This window comes from Rattus norvegicus, chromosome 20 (assembly GCF_021556685.1).
Source record: "Rattus norvegicus strain SHRSP/BbbUtx chromosome 20, alternate assembly SHRSP_T2T, whole genome shotgun sequence".
In the NCBI taxonomy this organism is placed as follows: Eukaryota; Metazoa; Chordata; class Mammalia; order Rodentia; family Muridae; genus Rattus; species Rattus norvegicus.
In genome coordinates, this window is record NC_141553.1 from 41,788,669 (window position 1) to 41,816,547 (window position 27,879).

The following is a 27,879-nucleotide window of genomic DNA, read 5'->3' on the forward strand; positions in this document are numbered from 1 at the left end:
TACTAGGCGCCTGCGTATTGCCCTTTTTACTAGGTGCATTCTGCCGGATGCTGGTGCCATCTTGTAATGGAGTTTGTGAGGACAGCTCCTCGGACAGCTCCTCACACTTCTAAGGATGGAAGCATCTTCACTTTGGTCATCCTTTTTGAGCTTCATGTGGTCTGCGGATTGTATTTTGGGTAATCCAATCTTTTGGGTTAATATCCACTTATCAGTGAGTGCATACCATGGGTTTTTTTTTTTTTGATTTTTTGTTTTTTTGTTGTTGTTTTATGTTTTTTTTATTATTAACTTGAATATTTCTTATTTACATTTCGAATGTTATTCCCTTTCTAGGTTTCCGGGCAAACATCCCCCTAATCCCTTCCTTTCCCCTTCCTTATGGGTGTTCCCCTCCCCATCCTACCCCCATTGCCGCCCTCCCCCCAACAATCACGTTCACTGGGGGTTCAGTCTTAGCAGGACCCAGGGCTTCCGCTTCCACTGGTGATCTTACTAGGATATTCATTGCTACCTATGAGGTCAGAGTCCAGGGTCAGTCCATGTATAGTCTTTAGGTAGTGGCTTAGTCCCTGGAAGCTCTGGTTGCTTGGCATTGTTGTACATATGGGGTCTCGAGCCCCTTCAAGCTCTTCCAGTTCTTTCTCTGATTCCTTCAACGGGGGTCCTATTCTCAGTTCAGTGGTTTGCTGCTGGCATTCACCTCTGTATTTGCTGTATTCTGGCTGTGTCTCTCAGGAGCGATCTACATCCGGCTCCTGTTGGTCTGCACTTCTTTGCTTCATCCATCTTGTTTAACTGGGTGGCTGTATATGTATGGGCCACATGTGTGGCAGGCTCTGAATGGGTGTTCCTTCTGTCTCTGTTTTTTTTTGTTTGTTTGTTTGTTTTTTTGTTTTTTGATTCTTTTTTTTCGGAGCTGGGGACCGAACCCAGGGCCTTGCACTTCCTAGGCAAGCGCTCTACCACTGAGCTAAATCCCCAACCTCCTTCTGTCTCTGTTTTAATCTTTGCCTCTCTATTCCCTGCCAAGGGTATTCTTCTTCCACTTTTAAAGAAGGAGTGAAGCATTCACATTTTGATCATCTGTCTTGAGTTTCATGTGTTCTAGGCATCTAGGGTAATTCAAGCATTTGGGCTAATAGCCACTTATCAATGAGTGCATACCATGTGTGTTTTTCTGTGATTGGGTTACCTCACTCAGGATGATATTTTCCAGTTCCAACCATTTATCTATGAATTTCATAAAGGCATTGTTTTTGATAGCTGAGTAATATTCCATTGTGTAGATGTACCACATTTTCTGTATCCATTCTTCTGTTGAAGGGCATCTGGGTTCTTTCTAGTTTCTGGCTATTATAAATATGTCTGCTATGAACATAGTGGAGCACGTGTCTTTTTTATATGTTGGCACATCTTGTCGGTATATGCCCAAGAGAGGTATAGCTGGATCCTCAGGCAGTTCAATGTCCAATTTTCTGAGGAACCTCCAGACTGATTTCCAGAATGGTTTTACCAGTCTGCAATCCCACCAACAATGGAGGAGTGTTCCTCTTTCTCCACATCCTCGCCAGCATTTGTTGTTTTTGACCTTAGCCATTCTCACTGGTGTGAGGTGAAATCTCAGGGTTGTTTTGATTTGCATTTCCCTTATGACTAAAGATGTTGAACATTTCTTTAGGTGTTTCTCAGCCATTCGGCATTTCTCAGCTGTGAATTCTTTGTTTAGCTCTGGACCCCATTTTTTAATAGGGTTATTTGTCTCGCAGCGGTCTAACTTCTTGAGTTCTTTGTATATTTTGGATATAAGCCTCTATCTGTTGTAGGATTGGTAGAGATCTTTTCCCAATCTGTTGGTTACCGTTTTGTCCTAACCACAGTGTTCTTTGCCTTACAGAAGCTTTGCAGTTTTATGAGATCCCATTTGTCGATTCTTGATCTTAGAGCATAATCCATTGGTGTTTTGTTCAAGAAATTTTTTCCAGTGCCCATGTGTTCCAGATGCTTCCCTAGTTTTTCTTCCATTAGTTTGAGTGTATCTGGTTTGATGTGGAGGTCCTTGATCCACTTGGACTTAAGCTTTGTACAGGGTGATAAGCATGGATAGATTTGCATTCTTCTACATGTTGACCTCCACTTGAACCAGCACCATTTGCTGAAAATGCTATCTTTTTTCCATTGAATGTTTTTGGCTCCTTTGTCAAAAATCAAGTGCCCATAGGTGTGTGGGTTCATTTCTGGGTCTTCAATTCTATTCCATTGGTCTATCTGTCTGTCTCTGTACCAATACCATGCAGTTTTTATCACTATAGCTCTGTAATATTGCTTGAGTTCAGGGATAGTGATTCCCCGTGAAGTCCTTTTATTGTTGAGAATAGTTTTAGCTATCCTGGGTTTTTTGTTATTCCAGATGAATTTGCATATTGTTCTGTCTAACTCTTTGAAAAATTGGATTGGTATTTTGATGGGGATTGCATTGAATCTGTTGATCGCTTTTGGTAAAATGGCCATTTTTACTATATTAATCCTGCCAATCCATGAGCATGGGAGATCTTTCCATCTTCTGAGGTCTTCTTCAATTTCTTTCTTTAGAGTCTTGAAGTTCTTATTGTACAGATCTTTTACTTGCTTGGTTAAATTCACACCGAGGTACTTTATATTATTTGGGTCTATTATGAAGGGTGTCGTTTCCCTAATTTCTTTCTCGGCTTGTTTCTCTTTTGTGTAGAGGAAGCCTACTGATTTATTTGAGTTATTTTATACCCAGCCACTTTGCTGAAGTTGTTTATCAGCTTTAGTAGTTCTCTGGTGGAACTTTTGGGATCACTTAAATATACTATCATATCATCTGCAAATAGTGATATTTTGACTTCTTCTTTACTGATCTGTATCCCCTTGATTTCCTTTTGTTGTCTGATTGCTCTGGCTAGAACTTCAAGAACTATGTTGAATAATTAGGGAGAGAGTGGGCAGTCCCTGATTTTAGTGGGATTGCTTCAAGTTTCTCTCCATTTAGTTTAATGTTAGCAACTGGTTTGCTGTATATGGCTCTTACTAGTTTAGTTATGGGCCTTGAATTCCTATTCTTTCCAGGACTTTTATCATGAAGGGGTGTTGAATTTTGTCAAATGCTTTCTCAGCATCTAATGAAATGATCATGTGGTTTTGTTCTTTCAGTTTGTTTATATAATGGATCACGTTGATGGTTTTCCATATATTAATCCATCCCTGCATGCCTGGGATGAAGCCTACTTGATCATGGTGGATGATTATTTTGATGTGCTCTTGGATTCGGTTTGCCAGAATTGTATTGAGTATTTTTGCGTCGATATTCATAAGGGAAATTGGTCTGAAGTTCTCTTTCTTTGTTGGGTCTTTGTGTGGTTTAGGTATAAGAGTAATTGTGGCTTCATAGAAGGAATTCGGTAGTGATCCATCTGTTTCAATTTTGTGGAATAGTTTGGATAGTATTGGTATGAGGTCTTCTATGAAGGTCTGATAGAAGACTGCACTAAACCTGTCTGGACCTGGGCTCTTTTTGATTGGGAGACCTTTAATGACTGCTTCTATTTCCTTAGGAGTTATGGGGTTGTTTAACTGGTTTATCTGTTCCTGATTTAACTTCGGTACCTGGTATCTGTCTAGGAAATTGTCCATTTCCTGCAGATTTCCAAGTTTTGTTGAATATAGGCTTTTATAGTATGATCTGATGATTTTTTGAATTTCCTCTGAAATCTGTAGTTATGTTTCCCTTTTCATTTCTGATTTTGTTAATTTGGACACACTCTCTGGGTCCTCTCATTAGTCTGGCTAAGGGTTTATCTATCTTTTTGAATTCCTCAAAGAACCAACTTTTGGTTCTGTTGATTCTTTCTATAGTCCTTTTTGTTTCTACTTGGCTGATTTCAGCTCAGAGTTTATTTCCTGTGTTCTACTCCTCCTGGGTATATTTGGTTCTTTTTGTTCTAGAGATTTTAGGTGTGCTGTCAAGCTGCTGACATATGCTCTCTCCTGTTTCTTTCTGCAGGCACTCAGAGCTATGAGTTTTCCTTTTAGCACAGCTTTCATTGTGTCCCATAAGTTTGGGTATGTTGTACCTTCATTTTCATTAAATTCTAAGAAGTCTTTAATTTCTTCCTTTATTTTTCCTTGACCACGTTATCATTGAGTAGAGCATTGTTCAACTTCCACGTATATGTGGGCGTTCTTCCCTTATTGTTATTGAAGACCAGCTTTAGGCCGTGGTGGTCTTATAGCACACATGGGATTTTTTCTATCCTTCTGTAACTGTTGAGGCCCGTTTTTTGACTAATTATATGGTCAATTTTGGAGAAAGTACCATGAGGAGCTGAGAAGAAGGTATATCCTTTTGCTTTAGGATAGAATGTTCTATAAATATCCGTTAAGTCCATTTAGTTCATGACTTCTCTTAATCTGTCTACGTCTCTGTTTAATTTCTGTTTCCATGATCTGTCCATTGATGAGAGTGGGTGTTGAAATCTCCTACTATTATTATGTGAGGTGCAATGTGTGTTTTGAGCTTTAGTAAGGTTTCTTTTACGTATGTAGGTGCCCTTGTATTTGGGGCATAGATATTTAGGATTGAGAGTTCATCTTGGTGGATTTTTCCTTTGATGAATATGAAGTGTCCTTCCTTATCTTTTTTGATGACTTTTAGTTGAAAATTGATTTTATTTGATATTAGAATGGCTACTCCAGCTTGCTTCTTCCGATCATTTGCTTGGAAAATTGATTTCCAGCCTTTCACTCTGAGGTAGTGCTGTCTTTGTCTCTGAGGTGTGTTTCCTGTAGGCAGCAGAATGGAGGGTTCTCATTGCGTATCCAGTTTGTTAATCTATGTCTTTTTATTGGGGAGTTGAGACCATTGATGTTGAGAGATATTAAGGAATAGTGATTATTGCTTCCTGTTATATTCATATTTGGATGTGAGGTTATGTTTGTGTGCTTTAATTCTCTTTGTTTTGTTGCCAAGACGATTAGTTTCTTGCTTCTTCTAGGGTGTAGCTTGCCTCCTTATTTTGGGCTTTACCATTTATTATCCTTTGTAGTGCTGGATTTGTAGAAAGATATTGTGTAAATTTGGTTTTGTCATGGAATATCTTGGTTTCTCCATCTATGTTAATTGAGAGTTTTGCAGGATACAGTAACCTGGGCTGGCATTTGTGTTCTCTTAGGGTTTGTATGACATCTGTCTAGGATCTTCTGGCTTTCACAGTCTCTGGCGAAAAGTCTGGTGTGATTCTGATAGGTCTGCCTTTAAATGTTACTTGACCTTTTTCCCTTATTGCTTTTAATATTCTTTCTTTATTTTGTGCGTTTGGTGTTTTGACTATTATGTGTCGGGAGGTGTTTCTTTTCTGGTCCAATCTTTTTGGAGTTCTGTAGGCTTCTTGTATGCCTATGGGTATCTCTTTTTTTAGGTTATGGAAGTTTTCTTCTATGACTTTGTTGAAGATATTTACTGGTCCTTTGAGCTGGGAGTCTTCACTCTCCTCTATACCTATTATCCTTAGGTTTGATCTTCTCATTGAGTCCTGGATTTCCTGTATGTTTTGGACCAGTAGCTTTTTCCGATTTGCATTATCTTTGACTGTTGAGTCGATGATTTCTATGGAATCTTCTGCTCCTGAGATTCTCTCTTCCATCTCTTGTATTCTGTTGGTGATGCTTATATCTACGGTTCCTTGTCTCTTCCTTTGGTTTTCTATATCCAGGGTTGTTTCCATGTGTTCTTTCTTAATTTCTTCTATTTCCATTTTTAATTCCTTCAATTGTTTGATTGTGTTTTCCTGGAATTCTTCCAGGGATTTTTGTGATTCCTCTCTATAGGCTTCTATTTGTTTATTTATGTTTTCCTGCATTTCTCTAAGGGAGTTCTTCATGTCTTTCTTGAAGTCCTCCAGCATCATGATCAAATATGATTTTGAAACTAGATCTTGCTTTTCTGGTGTGTTTGGATATTCCGTGTTTGCTTTGGTGGGAGAATTGGGCTCCGATGTTGCCATGTAGTCTTGGTTTCTGTTACTTGAGTTCCTGCGCTTGCCTCTCGCCATCATATTATCTCTAGTGTTACTTTGTTCTGCTATTTCTGACAGTGGCTAGACTGTCCTATAAGCCTGTGTGTCAGGAGTGCTGTAGACCTGTTTTCCTGTTTTCTTTCAGCCAGTTATGGGGAAAGAGTGCTTTGCTTTCGGGCGTGTAGTTTTTCCTCTCTACAGGTCTTCAGCTGTTCCTGTGAGACTGTGTCTTGAGTTCACCAGGCAGGTCGCTTGGAGGTGGAAGGTTTGCCTTACCTGTGGTCCGGAGGCTCAAGTTTGCTCGTGGGCTGTTGCGTACGAGCTCTCCGAGGGGGCAGCAACCAGGAAGATCTGCGCTGCCCTTTCTGGGAGCTTCCGTGCACCAGGGTTCCAGATGGCATTTGGTGTTTTCCTCTGGAGTCAGAGATGTGGGCAGTGTGTAGACTCTTCTGGTTTCCCAGGCGTGTCTGCCTCTCTGAAGGTTTAGCTCTTTCTCCCACGGGATTTGGGTGCAGAGAACTGTTTATCTGGTCGGTCCCTTCAGGTTCTGGCGATGTCTCAGAAGCAGCGGATTTGCTGCTCCTGTGCCCTTATCCAAGGGAACCCAGAGGCCGTAATCAATTTCCTCTTGTGCCAGGGATGTGGGCAGGGGTGCGCAGTGTTGGTGGTCTCTTCCGCTCTGCAGTCTCATGAGTGTCCTCCTGTCTCGGCGGTGAGCTCTCTCTCCCAAGGGGTTTGGGAGCAGTGAGCTTTAAAGTTGAAGCTCACTCTTCTGATGTCTTCACCCACGACTCCTAAGGTTGGTCCTCAACTGCAGATTCGGAGCTCGTGTGGCTGAGGTTCCCAGTTTCCCTTGTCTGGTCCATGAAATAGTCAGGGCCATGCTTACCAGAGGGGCAGCTCCGGAGTGCTGGCTCCGTGGTGTGCTGCCCTCCAGCGCCAGCCTTTTTTTTTTTTTTTTTTTTTTTGGATTGGATAGCCACACTCAGGATAAATTTTCTAGTTCCATCCATTTGTCTATGAATTTTATTATAGCATTGTTTAAAATAGCAACCAATAGATTGGGAAAAGATCTTTACCAATCCTACATCACATAGAGGACTAATATCCAATATATACAAAGAACTCAAGAAGTTAGACTCCAGAAAATCAAATAACCCTATTAAAATTGGGGTACACAGCTAAACAAAGAATTCTCAACTGAGGAATGCCGAATGGCTGAGAAGTACCTAAAGAAATTTTCAGCATCCTTAGTCATCAGGGAAATGCAAATCAAAACAACACTGAGATTCCACTTTACACCAGTCAGAATGACTAAGATGAAAAACTCAGGTGGCATCAGATGCTGGCGAGGATGAGGAGAAAGAGGAACACTCCTCCATTGTTGGTGAGATTGCCGACTGGTACAAAGACTCTGCAAATCAGCCTGGCATTTCTCAGAAAATTGGACATAGTACTTCCTGAGGACCCAGTTATACCACTCCTAGTTATATACCCAAAAGATGCTCCAGCATATAACAAGGACACATGCTCCACTATGTTCAGAGCAGCCTTATTTATAATAGCCAGAAGCTGTAAAGAACCCAGGTATCCCTCACCAGAGGAATGGATACAGAAAATGTGGTACATTTACACAACAAAGAATTTTTTGTTATTAATTTGCTTGGGAAGAAGGACAGTTATTCTTTGGGGCATAGTAGAATGTAGTATTGTAGTAGCTATTTAATCTCAGATACAAGGCTTTATCCCGCCTTAGATCATTCTGTTACCAGATAAGACATGCTACTTTTATATTTATAATGTCTTTAAAGCACTAGAGCTGGGCAGATATCTACCCTCTACCCTATTAGGATATACTTGCTTATCATAACTCTAAGTTATAACTTGCCATGTTTCATCTGGGCTGCTTATAACTCCAATTGACCAGCCTTCATGGTCAGTTTTCATGACTCATCTACCCCATGTCATTTTTTCTCTTTCCATTTTCTTCTTCTTTCTTATCCTTACAGTCCTACTTCAGACCCCAAGTCTAGGAATGGAAACTCCACATACCTTTCTTTTTCCAACTACAGGCTATCCGCATCTTTATTCAACCAATAGTTTTAAGTTAAGCAGCAAGGTCACATATCACTACTTGATTATGTGCAGATTCTCTTATTCCTGGGGGCAACCAGGGCTTGAGGAATAATATTTTGCATTACAATACATAACACCAGAAAAAAAAAACACCTCAATACTGTAACTCCATTTCTCATTGTAAACTATGTGTGTAAATTCATTGACATATTATATGTTAGAAAAATAGCCCAGTTTCAGAATTGTTGAAATAACAATTTCAATATTCTACCAGATATTTAAGCTTGATGTTTTAGGAGTGATTTGTAGAGATAAGATGCTTAGTATTATCATAATATAACTTTTGCTAATTTTCTATTAATAGACACAATATATTTTGAAAATGAATAATTCATTGTGGATTTGTTGATTAATTCCTTTGTGTTCTCCTTTGTCCTTGAAAACCCTCAGGGGTAAAATATTGTATCTGCTCTTGGGCCTGTCTATGAACAAGTTGATCTAAATGCCTAGTTGGGTAGTGATTAAACAGATACAGGCTTCCCCAGAACAGCTGTGTCTAGAGCATGTCTCTCAACCCCTTAGAGGTGGCTAAAGCAAAATTTACCTCAAAGGGTGACATATGTCCCAATATATTTTTACAATTTAACAGAGTAACTTTTTTCAAAGCTTTCAAGCATAGGTGACAATTTTGCAAAGAAACTGAGTGTCAAAGATCAAGGTTCTAGGTCTGTGTTTCCCCAATCATTAATATACTAATACTTGAGAAATCCCTCATTGGTCCTATATTATACTTAGGAGTACAAGTTAGCACATTCTTCCTCAGTTCTCTTGCCAAGCTGTTTGGAGCAAAGAGTAAACACTCTATATAGAGAAACAACTTTGAAATAGTTAAGAAAGCTTTCTTTTACCAAATAAGAATAGGTATTATCATGTAAGTACCCTGTGACAGTTTTCATAATGTATGCTCATCTGCTGACTTAGTCAGCTCATATAGTCAACAGTTTTCGAGGGAGGTAGTAAGGATTAAGGAAAGAAAAGACAGCTAGACAACACTATACCATGACTCCAGCCAGTGCTGAAGCTGAAGCGGTTGTATTTTTCTCAGTCTGTTTTTATACCATTCTAGGCACATGCAAAGAATAGGGTCAGTTCTAGTTCAAGGACAAAGTCAAGGAATAAACAAAGCATAGACGAAGTAGTCAAATCAGACAATAAACAAAATCCCATGTTGGTCACTGTGTCTAGGGCTTTATCAGCATGACCAAGATAAAAGGAATACAATACATTCCTTGGCTGTATTTATCTTGAGGCCAGTGTAAATGTTTTTATCTGAGTCTACTCCCTTGTCCACCTAGACCATTGTAAATATTCTTGCCAATGTCCTTGAAGCAGCAGCAAAGGCTCTCCACAATCTGTGAATTGTAAAAGTTTTGTTTCTATGTCTAAAATTAATTCTATCTAGGCTTCTCATATTACTTGAAAATGTCATGTCTTAGTAAAGTTTTCTATTGCTATGATAAAACACCATGATCAAGACAACTTAGAGAGGAAAGAGTTTATTTGGCTTATAGTTCCACATTGCTGTTCATTATCAAAGGAAATCAGGAAGGAACTCAAACAGGGAAGGATCCTGTTTGAGGAAAAGAGGTATGAGCTTATATCAGAGGCCATGGTGGTGGTGGTGGTAGGGAGGGGGAGGTATGCTTACTGGCTTGCTTCTCATAGCTTGTAAAACTTGCTTTCTTATAGAATCCAGGACCACCAGTCCAGGGATGGTCCTATCTACAATGGCACTACAGTGGTTTATCACTAACTGAGATCTCTTACAGCTGTATCTCACAGAGCAATTTCCTCAATTGAGCCTCCTTCCTTTCTGTTGACTCGACTTGTGTTAAGATGACACAAAACCAGCCAGTTTCTATTTATATTTAGAATTTGTTTGTGTTTGTCTTTGTATTTAGAATTTATTTCTCTTTTGCTCTTCAATCAAAGTAACCCTGAATTCTGCTGTGGAAGGCCTTTGACAGGCCATGGGGCTTATGATCTACAGAGGTCATTTGTACCTCTATTCACATACCTAAATGTTAATCCAACTCCCCTCCCTGTCTCTGTTCCCTCCCCTATCTCCTCTCATTCCCTCTTTACTCTTTCCTTCTTTTCTTCTCTTGTCATGTTTTCTTCACTGTTCTTCTCTCCATTCTTCCTTTCTCCTGCCCAGCCTTCTCTTCACCCTCCTCCCCCTCTCCTCTTCCTTTCTTTAGCTTAGGTCTGTGTGCTGCCATCTGGGGCTCATACTGAAGGTAGACAAAACATGCCCCTCATGTCCTGTTCCAACCATAAGACTTATTTTCACTAACAGTATGCCTTCCCTGCCCATGACCTCATGTAGGAGGTACAGACACTTAGGTAGCCATCTTACCTCCATGTGAGTGGGAGTGCTAAGAAGACTGCCCTTTTATCAGAGATCAGTAAGAAAAGCAGATGTTTTGTATTTGGTAATAACATTCTCCATACTCATCTAAGGATTCAGGTCTTCTATCTAAACTGTTGCCTTACTATGTGCTAGAGAACTGACCGTGGTATATGGCTCTCTTTTCTCCCGTAGTTCAACACTATTTATGTCCTTTTCTGCTACTCGTATATAGATAGTAGAGATTGAAACTGGAAATGGCTACAGATTCTGAGAAACTACATTCCATTCAATTCCAGGCTATCTTAATTCTGGAGGGAGACATTTGCTCTTCAGAAATCAAGAAACTCTCTTCCAAGGTTGGTTTCTCAACATGGTTCTAGAAGAAGAGACTCAGTTGCACTTTGTGTAAGTGGCAAAAGTAAGGAAGCCACTTACACATTTCAGCAAACTGCAAAGAGATCATGATCACTGGTAGAAATTAACGCTCCTCTGACATACGGTGTTTCCAACAAGGAATATCATAGCATTGTTCAAAATAATGATCTATGAGAAAGTTCAAATCTTTAGTTACAAACAATAATGTTTGGTTTCTTAAAAGTACATTCTCTTTTTTGCAGTTATTTATTTATTTATTTATTTACTTATGTAATTTTATGGGATGTTTTTATTTGCATTTTAGATGTTATCCCATTTCCTGATTTCCCCTCCAGAAACCCGTTATCCCACCCCCACCCCCAGTCCTCCCGCTTCTATGAGGGTACTCTTTCACTCACTGAACCACTTCCTCCCACCTACTTGCCCTAAAAAATAACCTTAAAAATAGATTAGTCAATGACATCTACATATTAATTAAGTTCTATTTAGACAGATTTTTATTAGCTTAATTTTCTTTTATTCTTACAAAACTTTAGTAATGATTATAATCAGTCAAGGAAGCATTAAATCTTATAAAATGTGTGCCTCTCAGTGGGGGAATAAAAAGAAGTTCTGTAAACTTCTAATACCCTTATTGATGTATTAGCAATTCTAATATTAGTTATTAATTCTATTATTAATTAATTACTGATTCAGAGAAACCATATTCTATTCAAGTCCAGGTTATCTTATCCTGGACTTTGGTATTCAATAATAATTTAATATTCAATAATCAAGAGACTGTCTTAGAAAACTTGGAACTGTTTGCCTCTTACACATTAGGAAAATTTTTAAGTATTTGGTGGAATATGAAATTGATGAAAAGATATAGATCAAGTATAATTTAAAAATTCATTCTTCTGGTTCCCATAGAAAACATTGATATAACCATCAAAGAAACTGTAAAACCCAAAAAACTCCTAACCCAAAACATCCAGGAGATATAGAACACAATGAGAAGACCAAACCTAAGGATAATAGGTATAGAAGAGAGCTAAGATTACCAAATTAAAGGGCTAGTATATATCTTCAACAAAATTATAGAAGAAAACTTCCTTAACCTAAAAAAAGAGATGTCCAAAAACATACAAGGAGCCTACAGAACTTGAAATAGATTGGACCAGAAAAGAAACTCCTCCTGTCACATAATAGTCAAAACACTAAATATACAAAATAAAGAAAGAATATTAAAAGCAATAAGGGAAAATGGTCAAGTAACATATAAAGGCAGACCTATCAGAACTACACCAGACTTCTCACCAGAGATTATGAAAGCCAGAAGATCCCGGGAAAATGTCTTACAGACCCTAAGAGAACACAAATGCCCATCCCAGGTTACTGTATCCAGCAAAACTCTCAGTTAACATAGGTGGAGAAACCAAGATATTCCATGACAAAACCAAATTTATACAATATCTTTCCACAATTCTAGCCCTACAAAGAAAAATGGATGGAAAACTCCAACATAAGGAGGGAAACTATACCCTAGAAAAAGCAAGAAGGTAATCTTCTTGAAAGAAACCCAAAAGAAGTGAGTCACAGAAACATAATTCTACCTCTAACAACAAAAATAATAGGAAACAACAATCACTATTCCTTAATATCTCTTAACAATGAACTCAATTCCCCAATAAAAAGATACAGAATAACTGACTGGTTACCTCAGATTCAAAGACTGGAAAACAAATTTTCAAGCAAATGGTCTGAAGAAACAAGCTGGAGTAGCCATTCTAATACTGAATAAAATCAACTTTTAACCAAAAGTTAGCAAAAAACATATGGAAGAACACTTGACAAGTAGTCACACATTACATAAAATACCTCAGTGTGACTCTAACTAAGCAAGTAAAATATTTGTATGACAAGAACTTCAAATTCCAAAGAAAGAAATTAAAGATCTCAGAAGATGGAAAGATCTCCCATGCTCATAGATTGCCTGGATTAATATTGTAAAAATGACTATTTTGCCAAAAGCAAGCTAAAGATTCAATGCAATCCCCATCAAAATTCCAACTCAATTCTTCATAGAATTAGAAAGAGCAATTTGAAAATTCATTTGGAATAACAAAATACCCAGGATAGGGAAAACTATCGTCAATGATAAAAGAGCTCCTAGGGCAATCACTATCCACTCAAACTAATAAAAGAGAAAGTGGGGAAGAAACTCGAACACATGGGCACTGGGGAAATTTTTCTGAACAGAATAACAATGGCTTATGCTCTAAGATTAGGAATCAAGAAACAGGACATCATAAAATTGCCAAGCTTCTGTAAGGCAAAGAACACTGTCATTAGTATGAAATGGCCACCAACAGATTTGGAAAAGATCTTTCCCAATCCTACATTTGATAGTGGGCTATTATCCAATATATACAAAGAACTCAAAATATCATCCTGAGTGAGGTAACCCAATTGCAAAAAAGTCCCACACATGATATGCACTCACTAATAAATGGATATTAGCCCCAAAACTCAAGTTACCCAAGATAGAATCCATAGACCATATGAAGCTCAAGAAGGACAACCAAAGTGGGAACGCTTCAGTCCTTGAGAGGTGGAACAAAAATATTCATATGAGGAGATATGGAGACAAAGTTTGGAGCAGAGTCTGAAGGAACGGCCATTCAGTGCTTGTCCCACCTATGGATTCAGTCCATACACATACAGCCACCAAACCCAGACAGTATTGGTGATGCCAAGAAGTGCATACTGACCGGAGCCTGATATAACTGTTTCCTAAGAGGCTGTGCCAGAGCATGGCAAATACAGAGGTGAATGCTAGCAGCCAACCATTGAACTGAGAATGGGGTTCTCATCGAACAAGTTAGAGAAAAGGTTTAAGGAGCTGAAGGTGCTTGCAACCCCATGAGAACAACAATACTAACCAACCGGAGCTCCCAGGGACTAAACCACCATCCAAAGAGTACACAAGGACAGACCCATGGCTCCAACTGTATATATAGCAGTGGATGACCATGTTGGGCAGAAATGGGAGGAGAAGCCCTTGATCCTGCCAAGGCTGGATACCCCAGTATAGGGGAATGTCCGGGCGGGGAGGTGGGAAGGCGTGGGTGGTTGGGGGGAACACTCTCATAGAAGAAGGGGGAGGGGGATTATATAGGGGGTTTATGGATGGGAATCCGGGGAAGGGAATAACATTTGAAATGTTAATAAAAAAATAAAAATTATAGAATTAGTAAATTATTTTTGGTACTATACTTTTACTAATATAGTATTTATACTTTATTATAAGTATAAATATAATTATATGTTATAAGTGTATAAACTAATCAATATAGAGACATTTATATGAATGTCTCATGGAATTGAACAGTAATAGGTAACACAAACAAATGAATTAGTTATGAGGGGATGGTTCAGTTGGTAAAATTTATTTTGAAAGCATCGAGACCTGAATTTGATCTTCAGTATCCCCAGGAAACAGCAAGTGTAGCTCCACAGGCTTTAGAGCCCAGCTCTGGGAAGCCAGGTAAATGGAAAGTCCTAAGTCTTACTAGTTAGCCAGCCTAGTATAAGTGACTAGTTTCAGACCAAAAGAAATCCTTTTTTTGGGAAATATAACACAGACAACGTCCAAGGGACAACCACCAAAGCTCACCTAGAGCTTCTGTATGTAGTCATGTGCATATGTAAGTTCACATGTACACAATATTCAACCGTTTTTCCAGGTATAAACACATGCAGATATACATGAACACAAATGTAAACAGGCAGAATTACGTCAAGGAGATAACAAGAAATATTAAGTAGACATAATTAACTCAGTGTTCTACTTTAACAGTTGGTATTCACAAGATATATTTTGATTGTTTACTTTGTATAGCCATTATTTGTGAGCAGCTCTGTTTTCAAAATTAATAATCCATTTAGAGTTTTGTAGAATACACTAATACTGAACTAAAAAGTCTACAAAATTCACAAAGCGTAGTGTTAGTGGTATAATAAAATCATGAACAAAGAGTACTGGTATTTTATGGCATAATCACAGAAATGTTTACCACTTCCCAACATTGTATTCTATCTATGTCCATTTTAATGTTTATTATATCAAAGCATATGGCAGCATTCTAACAAAATTTAATTCACTAACATTTTACCTTAATATTAATTAACCTTTCTTTACTTTAGCATGTCAGATTTCTTATCTCAGCTACACGCCTCCAAGACAATACTGTGATATAATATTTTAAAAATATATTGCAGGGCTGGAAAGTATTTGCTGCAAAATTAGGAGGGTCTGAATGCAGATCCCAGAACCCACATAAAAGCCATGGTAATGTGCATATTTAACCCTACTGCTAGGAGATGGAGACAGGGGGATATAAGGGCTCACTGAGCATACAATCTAGTCAAAGCCGGGAGCCCCAGGTTCAGTAAGAGACTGTCTCAAAAACTACAATAAGAGTAATTATTAAGGAAAAAGTCCTAGTGATAGTTTCTGTCCTCAACACATTCATGTGTGAAAGTCCACACATAAAATAAATGCAGCATACATACACACATAAAAATTAAATTCATTTTAAATGTTAAAAATACAGCTCATGTGTCTACCATTTCTTAAAAAACTATTTTTTAAAGGAAAGGAAATGCTATAAACGATTTAGCTGACATAGCCAATCTGTCTCTGGTCATTTTTTTTTTTCTGGTGGTTAGTAAATTGCTGAGTCTGGAGCTCAGAAGCAAGCCTGCCGACTTGAACTCAGACTAATGTATCCCAGTTCAAAGACATTTACTCTAAATATCTATTAGCTAATCAGCAGATAGACCTGGTTATTACTGCATGCCCTGTTTTTTCATAGTTCTTTTTCCTGAACTTCCAACCCTGGTATGTCACAAGGTATCAGCACCTCTCTAATTTCTCTGGTCAGTTTTCTCTGCAGTTTCTGATATCACACTCCACCTTCTCTGCATTTGAATTTTGCTAAAATCTCTAGCATCAGCGTGCATGTCAGTCTTGACGTGGCTGCCTCGATGGCTGGGCATGAGAAAAATGAAGATGGATTCAATGTGTTAATAACTCTGATGCTAATGCTTCACCCCGACATCTATCAAGTTTACTTGGACTCTTTGTAGGATGCGGCTTAATTTTATTATATTCTTAATGATGGCTTTAAACTGTCCCTGAGACTCACATGGGTCTTCCTTCTTGGAATAACAGTTTTCCCCAGAGTTTCTCCGTATAAGAGAATGATCCCAAAACCTGCCACATGAGAAACTACTATGATTATTATTTTTACCTCTGTAGTAGTGACTGCTGCCATAAAATAAATGCCTTTTTTCAAACAAGAAGAAAATTAGTTCCAAAGGCTCAGAACAGGGTAGAGTTATTACTTTCTAATAAACTTTTCATTTTAAAATGGTTTTAGAGTTACTGAAAACCAGAAAGATGCTGAGACTCCATAAATCTCAGTCACTTCTTCTGTTATTAATATCTCGGGTCTCTATAGTACATTTGTCATAATTATTGAACCAAAGGTTGATGCATTATTGCTAGAGTTGGTACTTTATTTGAATTTTTAAAAAGGGTTTACCTGTTTTTCTTTCCCGAGGTCTGTCTTGAGGTACTCCATTTAATTCAGTTGCCATATCTCTTTAGCCTCCTCTTGACTTTGACATCATGTAGATGGCTTAATATTCTCTCAGCTTACCTACACTTTAGACAACTTTTTGATTTCTATTTTCATAGAAAGTTTACTTTTAAAAATTGACATTCTAAATTACTCCCCTACCCTTTGAAACATTTTCAGTGTTCTTCAATCTTCATCCAGTTTTGAAATTGAGGCATGTCTTTTTTGAGGATTAAGATATCATCTAAGCCCAGAAGAAGGTAACAGCTCTATCCTCCAGTCTCTCATGAAGGCAGGGATAGGGCCTAACTGTGAGTCACTGCAGTTATAAACACAGAAGGCCTAGTAAAAGAGAAAAACAGCCATAAACCCGCTCCGCTGTGCTGGACATATCCTGCCAGTCACCTTCCTCCCAGTGTCATCTAGAACTGCCACTAACTGAGCGTCGGTGCTCAAACGCTCCCACCTGCTTTGCTTAAGTTGTACCAGTTTAGTTTTTCTCTCATTGAGATACTTTTGAGTATTCTTCTTTGCATATTTTTTCGGTGCAGTTTTTGCTTTGGCCAGCAGCGTACTTTTCTTTCTGTTGTATAGTCTTGGACTTTGAGATGGTTTAACTTACACATTTTATAGATTTCTCGTGATTAGACTAATGTAAATTTTTGAGCAAATAGCACAGAGATAAAATTCCATTTTTGTTGCATTTTATCACATAGATCCCCACCTATATCGACACCTATATCGACAGGATTCACCTTTATTGATTCCCCACCTCATGGTTTAGTGACTTCTCTCATTGTTGTGTTTGAATACCCAGCATGAGAGACTGAAGTGGGACAACACTGATTTTGGCTCTAGTTGAGAGAGACAGTTCATCGTTATGTTTCTAGTCAACAGAGAAGGGTGAGTACTACTTCTCAGTTTACTTGCTGTCTTATATTTAGTTCTGGGTCCCAGACTTTGAAATGGTTCTTGCTATAGCTAAAATGGGTGCTCCTGACCCTTCAAAGCCTTGCCCAGAGCTTTGTCTCCTACAGGGAGCTAAACTGACAACTAGCATTAACCATCATGAGCCTTATATAAAGATGAGGCTGTTTTCATTATTTGTTGTCCCATGCTTAGTGTTATATCTTTTGTTTTTGAGGGCTGAGCATCTATAGTCTGTGCAAGTTTCAAATACTTGACAATGATATTTAAAAAGATCATTTATGGAAAACCCCCTTAATTAATCTGGTTGTTCATTTATTACTGTCTGTTTAGATGTATGGATGTTCGTGGTATACTTTAGCTGTAAGCAACAGTGCATTTTCTATTTTATTGCTTGGCCACTGACATTCCATAGTTGGCTCCTTGGTTACATTAGCATACATTAACACACATAAGTTGTTATAAATTTATTTTTGAATATTACCTATCTTGCATATTTCTATATGCTTTTGCCTATATTTGCAATAAGATGTTATGATGAACTGAATTCATCCTGAAGTATCACACACTAGCTACCTCTACAGATTCCCACCCCAACCAGGAGAAATCTGGCTTTCCTGTTACTCAGGGATTCCATTGTTTAACTTCAGAATGCATTTGAATTAGTACCAGAATTGATGGTATTTTTGTTGACCAGATCTAACTTTTCTACATCAGTGCAGTGTTCTGTGAAACTCTTTTAGCTCCCACCACAACAAATTGCAATTTCAGAATACTTCCCATTCCCTTTCCCATGAGTTCTTTTCATATATTTATAGTGTAGTTCACTTTAAAATGTTTTATATCCTATTGTAGAATTTATTCAATGTTTTAAAGATTTTCAGTAATCTCCATGTCTCAAAGTTTGCTGTGATTTTGTGACTATCCATTTTAGGTCTTTATTCTTTTCCAATTATGTATTTAATGCTATAAATTTCTCCTTCAAACCACCACTGCTTTTGAGAAATTCTATTTTCATTTGTATTTAATTCAAATATGTTGATTCTCTGGAGACTTTGATCCATTGAAAATTTGAGATTTTTGTCTTCTAATTTTTTGTCATTTGCAGATTCCTCTTTAAATTTTGTTAATGATTTGTACGTTACTTGGTCAGAACCCACACTTTACATGTCTTTATTCTGTTATATTTGTCAAGGTTCTCTTGAGGTCAATGAAGCAAGGTCATGAAATTTCTCTGTGAGTTTTGTAAAATGTGTACTCTTTGGTTGTTGATGGGGCAGTCTATAAATGTCAATTAGATCAAATTGACTGTTAGTGCTGTCAATTGGTATCACTATCCTTTTGGAATTTCCATCTGTTGGCTATATCAATTACTAAAATCCAATACTATATCTTCCAACTACCAGAGTACAGCAGTCTATCTCTCTTATTGGATTTTATCATTTTTGCCTCATGTTTATTATAAATTATGCTTAGAGACATATACATTTAACATGATTTAATTTTATGTAGATTTTATTCCTTTATCATTGTCCAATTGCTTCTTTATCCCTTTTTGATTCTATACTGAAATTAAAACAGGGCCCTACACTTTCTTTTGGTTGGGGTGAGGATAGATGTTTTCTACATCGTCACTTTTAATCTGTATATCCATGATGTGAACAATATGTATTTTTCAGCCATTCTGACTCTGCTTCCCTTTTATTGACAATCATTATTTTAAGGTGACCAGCCAGACTACTACTTGCTGTTTTCTACTTTGATTTTAATTTACCATTTTATGATTACACTTTCTTTCCTTTATTTGGCCTATCCATCACACTCCTCCATTTATTTTACTTTGTCTCCTTACAGTTTCAAACATACATTACTAGGCAATCAAATTTGTCTTTAAGTAACTTTCATACTACTTATGAAATTGTGCAGATGTTATATAGGGTGTTGTGTAGTTCTTTCCTCTGAGTTGAAACATCTCCTCTTAGAAAAGGGTCTTAAAAGTTAATCTCATGAAATAAAGGAAACTCACAAGGCTCAAGAAGTTCCTGAAAGTAATAAATTCATATGATCCCCTACCCTGTTGCATATGCAATAACAATTGGTTGGGGGAAAAGACTCTACTACTCATTTTGTGACTGGAGTGTTGTGTAAGGAGCTCCAAGGATGCATCTTTCCTGAGTTGTTACCCAAGGTAGACAAGCTTTTCTGTCGTGCAGCTACTTTTTAGTCATCTGTGTTCCAGTCAGGAAGGACAATGAACTTGCAGGTTAATTAAAACCTGGTTAATTAAACTCATGCGTATTTGTCTAGTAGATCTATTGCATTATCTTTGGTGAGTAGACATTTGTTCACTTTTTCTTATTAGAAATTATATCACAAATGTATTCCCTATTCTTCCTTTGCATCCTTCTGATTGCTAGGACTTATTTCATGCTATCATTATGAATGCATTATTTTATTTTAAAAGTGGAAAAATATTTTATATCAATTAACAATAGATAAAAATCAATGAATTTTTACTTCCCTTTCCTCATAATACCCATTTGGGTTCTGTATTACTTTCTGCCTCAATACCTTAGAGTAATTTTTTAGCTGCTCTACTGAAAATATATATCTTCAGTTTGTGTTTATCAAATTCTTCCTGATTTTTGTGTCATGGTTGAGTGATGTCTTTAACTCTAGCTTGTTTAATTTTTTTCACTGGAACTGTATCATCCCTCTTTCTCCTTCCTGCTGGGATTCTTCAGAAACCTCTGTATCTTCTCTATCATTGGCCCTCTACCTGTTTTTCTGTGGGTGAGGGTCCTTTTCTAGCTTCTTCTAAGACACTGATTTTGTCTTGTGTTCTCTCCCTCCAAGAATGATGTCCCTAGCAGTTGATATTCATTTTCTGTGCTTTTCTTTATGCTTTCTGGATGTATGGTTATGTACTTTTATTCATTTTAGAAGTCTTCTTAGCATTACCATTTTCTTTTTAATTTCTCATTTTCTTCCCCTAGTCTTGAATTACTGTTTTGTTAGATGCTGGGTTTTTCCTTACTTCTTTTTTTGAGCATTTTAGCTAAGGACTTATGTTGGTTTCTCAAGTTGGCTAGTCCTTACCTCTACTGGACGTACTTTGAGCTCACTAATTGTATTTCTTTTTTAATTTATGTTCCAGTGTTGTTAATTACATCTATCTATCATCTATCTATCTACATCTCTATCTATCTATCTATCTATCTATCTATCTATCTATCTATCTATCTATCTACTTATTTGTTTACCATTTTCAGAAAGTTTCCATTTTTCAGTTCAGATTGCCCATTTGCTTTTTACAGATTTTCTACTTCTCTACCATAATTGTAAAAATTGACCACAGTTACTTTAAATTCCTGGCCCCATAATCACAATGTCTTGGTTTTGGGGATTGCTTGCTCTCTTCAGATTTAATTGTTTTGTTTTTGTAATATTTTGTAAATTTTCACAGAAAACTGGCTATGTTATATGTATAAGGAAGTTATGTTTGACTTATATTGGCTATGCTATAATATGCATAGGAAGTCTTAATAATAAGTGCTGGTGTTTATATAGATCTGGTATTAGACCAGGGCTGTTCATAATATCTGCCATAGTTGCACAAAGTTCCACTTACCTCTGGTTGTTATTGGTTTTTATTTTTTTTCCCCCTGAGTTTGGCCTTACATAAATATCCCATCTCAGAGTGTCTGACTCTTGTAGTCTTTTAATCTAAACACTTCATGTGGTACCCAGGTGTGGCCAGTAGGAGAGGAGAGAACTAGGCCATGTCTGGATGATGCTCCTGTCTCAGTAGACCTGATGACTCTAGGACCGCATCTCTAGCAGTGCAGTGTCACTGTCCACTCCTGCTATTGTAAAATGCATGTTTTACTTCTTAAATGAGCCAGGAAGACCAGAGAAACCCAGTGTAGGAAGAGTGCCCTTTCCATGGCTAGCATAAATATTGCCAAATTCTTCTCCCCTATTGAGTGTGCTTTTGTTATACAGACCACCTTTTCTCTATTATTTCTCCCACCCTTGCTACAGTTTCTTGGATCTTTAAAAAGAATGAGAACATCTTGGGAATTTGGGATGCAAAACCTGTGAAAAGGTAGGAGATTTTCCTAGGACTGATGACCAGGACTTCTTCCAACAAATTATCAACATAAATATTAAACACACATGTGACAGCTACTTGGCTGCTATATAATCTGAATGCAAATGTAACATTCTGGCTGCACCCATTTCTTCATGACTTAATATTGGCATATATCATCCTAAGTTTCTGACGGTTCCAAGAAGAGTCATTCACTTTCAGCTTTTTTAGCTTTCCTTGCTGTGAGGAGTGGTATCTTCTAAGCTATTTACATGTGCAAATTGAAGTTGGAAGTTCAAGGTTTGCCTATTTTAGGTAAAGGTTTTGACCAGTAAATTTCCTAGTGAGTTGCATAATTCACTTTCTCTGATATTTCTTATATTTCTACCATCAATATTTCATTAAATATCTTACTTCTACTCCTAGTTGAAGAAGTTATTTTTTTAAACCCAACTATGCATCAAAGAATATTCTAAAACAGAGAAGACTTATTGTGTCAAACATGATATTGACTGTCACAATGAATGTAGGTACAGAGATTAACAAAAATGCCAGATGTTCTAATTTCTTAATAGAGCTTGTGGTTTTTCCCTCAATTTTCAACCTCTAACCATGCCCTCTTAACTCTCAGTAAAAATAATAATTCTATCCTGAACTGAGGATGTGAGTTATAGTGTCCTTCTAACTAGTTGATCTAGCAGCATCTGTGGTAATTTTGATGTGTAATATCATATTATTCATATTCTAACCCCGAATGAGGAGCATTTCTCAATGATGCCAGGGAAGTACAGCAGTAAAGACTTGTAGAGCAATATCTTCCTACAACAGGGGATTTTTGACTGTGTGAGAATAGAGCTTGGCACATTAAGATATGCATACGTTTTATCATCCATGATCTGGCAGGTCCTGTAATTCCTGATATAAGTTCATTTGCACTGGTTTAGGATATTAAGTGTGAATGGTAGAGGATAAGAACCAGGCAGCTTGCCTGACAAGCAGGCAGTGAGTGTCACCCTCCTGTTATATATGCCAGCTCAGTGCTGCCCACAGTCACGCCTGAGCTCTCCTGTAAGCAGGTTGAGCATGCTGATCTTAAGACATAAGGAAGGGGAGCTTCAGCTATGCTGCTGACCCAGCATTGTGAGAGAGTGCTGACAGGACATGGCCCTGGAGCCTGCGGCACAAAAGCATCTTCCTTGACAGGGTTCACAAATCCAAAGTGATAGGCAGGGCATATCCTGTCTGAGCAGCAGCAGTTGCCGCCACAGTGTAGATGTCAGCAGAAAGAATGGCAAAGCAATCTCTTTATTTTCTATTCCTCCCTTGGAGGGTTCTAATAACTGAAACAGCTATCCTTCCAATATTATTTTTTTAAATGATAGGGTAAAGAATAGCATTAGCCATATTAAAATTTTATTTCCAAGTGTCAACAATAGAGAAGCTCAGATTATAATAGGTGACATTTAATGACAAGAATTATTATCTAGAAAGAAAAAAATCCTTGAGTCATACATTTTATAAATTTTGCAAGTTTTTTTTTAAAAAAGCCTAAATTATGTGAATCAGATATAATATACAAAAGTAGTTTATTGATTTAAGGTAATAGGATCTATGTGTCAGAGTGCTTTTTATACTGTAATTGAGAAAAGGTAACAATGGGATGACTGACATAAAAATACAGGAAATGCTGTGATTGAATAAAGAGCATTCCCCAGCCCGAAGAAGAGCAATCCTCTCTGCCTGCAGAGGACCTAACACTAAGAACCTTCATTTATTTTGGAGCGAACAATAGCACCAAACCTTCTATGTACACTACCATTTTCCTATGTGCACTTATCCATGATGTCTATATCATAGATATCAACTAAAAATAAAGTAGAACTCTTAAAACAAGAGTTGAGTAAATGTTTCTTCTTTTCTTTCTGTCTCTTTCCGAACTTTTCTTTCTCTTTTCAACTCTTCATTGCAAGGAAGTGCTTTATGTGTTTCTATTGGCATAAGTAAATTGCCAGCACCACCAGTCTTGCTCTTTGAAGTCATCTCTAGGTAGAATAACAGATATTTGAAGGCTGTGAGATGGTGTCATTTGCTCTGATACCAGAGAGGACTGATGGGTGAATAGCACAGACAATATAAATATGCTGAACAGAGATGTTTCAAATACAGAAGGGACACGGTGAATGGAGAGAATTTCATCTCCTGCCTGAAATTGGGAGCAATTTAAAATGTATGAGTTGCATATTTGAAAGCTTACATTGAATATTTTCAGATCACAGCCGACATTGAGTCACTAGAACTATGGTTTGAAACTTGTGAGTATGTGATATATATATATATATATATATATATATATATATATATATGTATTTAAAAAATAAGATTGATAATCATCATCATTCTTTCATCTACACAAAACATCTAGAGACCCCTGAGCAGATGACTGGAAAGATTTCAAATTCTTACTTTGGGAAGGGCACTGAGAAAAATGTTTGAGTTACAAAGAATTATACTTTTAATGTATTTGCAAGATTGCAGTTAGGAAAATATGTACCCCAGCATGTAGGTTAGCATTCACATCCACTGATAAATGAGCAGGGAGCCAAGTTGTAGAACAGGAGAAATTTGGTGTCATGTTGACAAAAGTATCAGCCACCAGCTCGTGGTAGAATTGAGTTATAGGGTTTATTCCGCGGTGTAAATACTCCTACCATGCCTTATTTCAAGCTACTGTAATGTAAACTGATTTATAAAGGCTTGAAAATTCCCAGTTAACTACATTTATGCAGGATGGCTCTAGCATATCTGATGAGTCAGACATAGCACTGAGCAATTGTCGTGAAGAAAATGCCTTGTAAAGAAACATTGTTAGTTTGGGTGTTACGGGATAAATGGCTAGAGTTAATCATGGGGACAAAGATTTTCTAGTTGCTGGATGGAACTGGTCATGAGCCCAGAAATGGAAGTGAACTTGATCAGACAGAGCGAATGATCTGGCAAAGGAACTCTGACCTAAGATGCTGCCATACTCCAAATCCTGTCTGAAGTGGCAAAAAGAAGGTCCACAAATCAAAAGGTGTCAATGGCCCTCCATTTCATAGCAGGATGGAATGTTATACTTCACAGGACTGTGCTCTTTCTATGGTGCATCCATCACACTCTGGATATTTTCACCTGGAAGTCACTAAGAGTCACAGAGAAACCATCTTTGTTGTTAGTGTACTGCTGTACCCAATGGGAGGCAACTGGTAATTTTCATCAGGTCAGAAGCCAGACTGCAAAGATGAACTCAGGAAATGTAGATTGAAATCTGAACCATGGAAACTAGTTTTTATGTCACCCAGCACAGCCACCCCAAGGAGCCTGCCTGGAGACATATTCGTCTGCAGGCTATTTATTCTTCAGGGGTGCTCTCAAAATTTTATCTGTCAGAGGAATGAAAAAAATGAAATCTAGGCAGGGAATGTAGGTGAGCTTGTGTGCAGTTACAACAAAGACTTCAGTCAGTTCTATGGCAACTCCAGAGGGATGACCTCAGAGATGACTCAAACTGAGGAGAGCATGGTTAGTTTTTATTCTGACACCAGGAGAATGAAATCAGATAAGATCTGCTCGGGGAAGGGAGTGTGTCCTTGGCAGTAATTTTTTTTCAGTCTCAGATAACCAGATAAAAATTCGTTGACAGTGTAGAATTCAGTACTCCATGCAGCTGGTGTGTGAATGCTGGAGTTTAAGAACAGGAATCCAAGTTGCACAACACAGCACGTTACTGTTATATCTGTTTTCTTTTTAATTTCTTAGCTTGCAAACAAAGGTTAATTGTGACTTTTCAGCCACATATATCATTCTACTTTGACTTTTCATTTTTTTTTCTTTCTTCTTTTTTCTTTTTTTTCTGAGGTAATGAGGTAAGGTCTTCTTAGAGACCAGGCTGGTCTTAAACTAGGAGATTCTCTTGCATCCATGCCCCATCCCAGGAGGGATGAGATTAAATATGTGCATGACCATACTTGGCTTATGTTTTGTTCCTATTTATTCATTTCCTTTCGATTGCAGAATGTAGAATAAGGTTTATAAATATGCATGCATATATGTGTGTTTATATACGTTTTGAAAGCCAGGAAAGAGGTCAGTGAGAGGTAAGAAAGAAGGCAGGACACAGGAGGAATAAACATGGATAGTGCAACACATATGGTAACAGTATATATTGTTTTCTTAAAATACAAATTGTAGAGTGGGTTGAAGCACAGTGGTGTGTGTATGAGGTCCTGTGTTTAACCCTTAGTACTAGTGTGTGTGTGTGTGTGTGTGTGCGTGTATGTGTGTGTGTGCAAGGAGAAAAGAAAGTTATTGTGAGATTCTTTTCACGGAAGACATTTCACCATTTCACCATATAGACTTTTTTTTACTACACATCACTTTCCCTGTCCCTCATTGCTCCGTCAAAGGGAATCATATCATGAGTCCCCTTTCCATCTGAAACATGACACTTAGAATATCAGTGTTGTATCGTTCATTTCCCAGAGTTGCACTGGTGGTTGTTGTTTCCACAGCCTGTTCACTAATAGTAACAAGACCATGTTTACATGACTTTAAGCACTGGGAACTGCTGAGGCCATCATAGATTCCTTCCTTCATTGAGTATCTAGAGTGGTACTCAAAGCAGCCAGGTGACCTAATATTCTTCCTGGAACATAAACTCATAACAGAGCACTCAGTTTAGCCTCTTCATTGAGCTTGGCCCTTCAGTCTCTGCTACAGTATCGACTTATCCAATGTTCACTACTCTTCCTTTTGTCTATTCTTGTCTGCGCTCAGTTTATTTTGGTTTGTTTTTGCTGCTCTGAAAGGGGTAAGAATGAGAGTTTCGCTCACCTTTGGGGAATCTATGGATACATTGCAGAGCAATAGTGTAAGAGCCATTTGGTCTGTAGGAGGAAAGTACATGGAAAGTTCTAGCTGGCTCCTTATACTGTGGTAAGACAGAGTGGAAACATGTCATGAAAAAAGGATCAAATAGCAAGTTCAAGTTTGGGATTATAATACTAGAATATTGGAGAGCCAAACAGTAAAGATGGAGAGAAAAGATATATATGCAGAATATGTATTGGGATGAGATTAAGGTTATGTGTTCTAAAATGTCCCAGTGTATTCTGTATGTGATATATAAAAGTTTAAACATGCATATACACCAGTATTAAATTCATGTGCAAAATACGTCAAGTAGTGTCTAATGCAGCTGTCAGGAGAGATTCACAGCCTACAAAGAGTAGATGTATAATTTTAGATTGTTTTCCTTAATATTTTGGGTAAGAGAACATTTTGTGTAATAGAGAATAAGGCATAAAATTGTTGTATTTTAAGGAAGTTGAATGTTAAAAATATGATCAGCTAGGAATGGGGGTGACTTAAATTAGCATTAGCTATATACATGAAGAAACCATAATAAATATATTCACTCAGGTATCTGCTGGATGATATTTTGAGTACATCCTTTTAACATCTGAGATATTTTAGTGGGCATGAGATTTGATATGGTATCCAAATCTCTTAACAGTTGTCACCATAGGTCAGTATGATGACTATAAATTTTGTTTAGATTAATCTGAAGTGTTATCAATTGTATGAGCAGCATAATCTGAATTGTGTAATAAATGTTACAAACTTGATTTCTAAGACTTGCTTCGTCATCAGAGATCAAAGAAATGCATTAGCCAGGCTTGGAACATTGTAGGCCAAGTCTTTCATGTTCATTTCAAAACAACTGAGTGAGAAAATATTTTAATGACATATTTACATATTATAAATGGTCTTCCTTATGGTAATACAGTTTTTCTTTGAAAAATGAATTTTCTGAAAAATGAAATATTTTTTCAATAACAGAGACAAAATCAATACAGTGTTATAAGATGACATGTGATTAAAGTTTTTATGGTAGATGGGATGACTTGATTTTATCTATCTGCATTTTCTTAGGTGATAATTTCTGTTGGATAGCTTTATGTCAACGTGACAGAAGCTAAAGTCATGCAAGAGGGGAGAACGTCAGTTAAGAAAATGCTTCCATGAGACTGGACTACAAGCGAGCACGTAGTTTGTGTTCTTAATGATTGATGGGAGAGGGCCCAATTCACTGTGGGTGGTACCATCCCTGGGCTTGTGGAGTTAAGCAAAGCCATGGCGGAGAAAATCAATAAGCATCACCTCTCTGTGGCCTCTGAATCAGCTCCCGACTTCAGATTCCTGACTTTCTTGAGTTCCTGCTCTGACTTCCTTTGATGACGAACAGCGCTGTGCAAATGTAAGCCAAATAAACTCTTTCCTTCCCAAGCA

At 37.6% G+C, this 27,879-nt stretch overlaps 1 long non-coding RNA gene across 3 annotated transcripts; it reads left to right on the top strand.

The window, feature by feature from the left end:
• Positions 1-27,879, top strand: LOC108349079 (uncharacterized). Of its 3 annotated transcripts, XR_015646018.1 has the most exons (4): positions 19-179; positions 17,347-17,432; positions 21,501-21,564; positions 27,523-27,879. It is a non-coding gene; the product is annotated as an uncharacterized LOC108349079 (long non-coding RNA). The 3 variants fall into 3 exon arrangements; XR_015646017.1 differs by lacking the exon at positions 17,347-17,432 and having other exon boundaries at positions 1-179; XR_015646019.1 differs by lacking the exon at positions 17,347-17,432 and having other exon boundaries at positions 36-214.